This window comes from Aplysia californica, unplaced genomic scaffold (genome assembly GCF_000002075.1).
Source record: "Aplysia californica isolate F4 #8 unplaced genomic scaffold, AplCal3.0 scaffold00106, whole genome shotgun sequence".
In the NCBI taxonomy this organism is placed as follows: Eukaryota; Metazoa; Mollusca; class Gastropoda; order Aplysiida; family Aplysiidae; genus Aplysia; species Aplysia californica.
In genome coordinates, this window is record NW_004797376.1 from 1,328,314 (window position 1) to 1,329,538 (window position 1,225).

The following is a 1,225-nucleotide window of genomic DNA, read 5'->3' on the forward strand; positions in this document are numbered from 1 at the left end:
ATACAAAATGATAAATAAAAACATTTGATTTAACTTTACAACGACCAATTCTTCAGTTGCATCTTTCGGAACGAGAAAGGGGTATCACAGCACGGGGGGGGAGGGGGGGAGGGGGCAGCAAAGAAAGTAAAAAATCAGAGAGGAAATTGGAATAAAAATATATCAGTGGGATAAACGGGAACTGAGTATACGAGTCCGCGGAGGGAGGGATCGAGAGAGAAAGAAAGAAAGAGATTGTGTCTGTCTGTGTGTATGTGTGTGTGTGTGTGTGTGTGTGTGTGTGTGTGAGAGAGAGAGAGAGAGAGAGAGAGAGAGAGAGAGAGAGAGAGAGAGAGAGAGAGAGAGAGAGAGAGAGAGAGAGAGAGAGAGAGAGTGACAGAGACAGAGTGAGACGGTGGAGTACGACAATAAACGATAGCGTTTCATCTGGCAACTATTTGGTGTATAAGAATAAAGAACACTGCTTTCCGAAAACACCGGTATCATCTTTCATTTTTAATTTCATTTCACAAACAAACAACATTATTTTCAGCAGCTCCCCCGTTTCTTTCCTTAAAAAATGTTCCCGTCACCGCGAATTACAAACAATAAATATCACTTCTGCTCTTATCACCTGCGCTGAAGATTTACTCTTCGTGAATGCAAACTCCATGATTAGCCACAAAATTCTCCCGCGTTATCATTCATAACATGATTGTAATTCTGTTAAAACCCTAAAGAAGAATTACTTTACGCTGGGGGGTACAGAGCCAAGGTATTATAAGGGCAATACGCCAAACCAGCGTCCTCGATACTCCATTAAATCTTCCCTCCGCATTCCTGGCCCATGATGTAAGCAAACTTGAACGTATGTACTTGATTAATGCGCGTCTATAATTAGCCTAATCGGCCTGAGAGGAGCAGCGCTCACGGAACTTCCGGTGCCCTCTGCTGAGTATATAATGTTGTAATGTACTCACTTATACAAACACACACCCTCTCTCTCTCTCTCTCTCTCTCTCTCTCTCTGTCTCTGTCTCTCTCTCTCTCTCTCTCTCTCTCTCCCTCTTTCTACTTCTCCCTTTCTTCCTTTTTTCATTTCTCTCTAATCCAAGAATGTATGCGTGTATATGCGTGTGCGTGCATATCATATGCGTATGTGTATACATAGGTATGAGTGTACATAAAAGCTTGCCAATCTCTCTCTCTCTCTCTCTCTCTCTCTCTCTCTCTCTCTCTCTCTCTT

The 1,225-nt window shown here is 42.7% G+C and overlaps 1 protein-coding gene across 1 annotated transcript in view; it reads right to left on the minus strand.

Annotated features, from left to right (window-relative positions):
• LOC101862791 overlaps positions 1–1,225 on the minus strand; it is a gene marked incomplete at its 5' end in the record, with an annotated part of 120,693 nt that overhangs the window by 88,903 nt on the left and 30,565 nt on the right.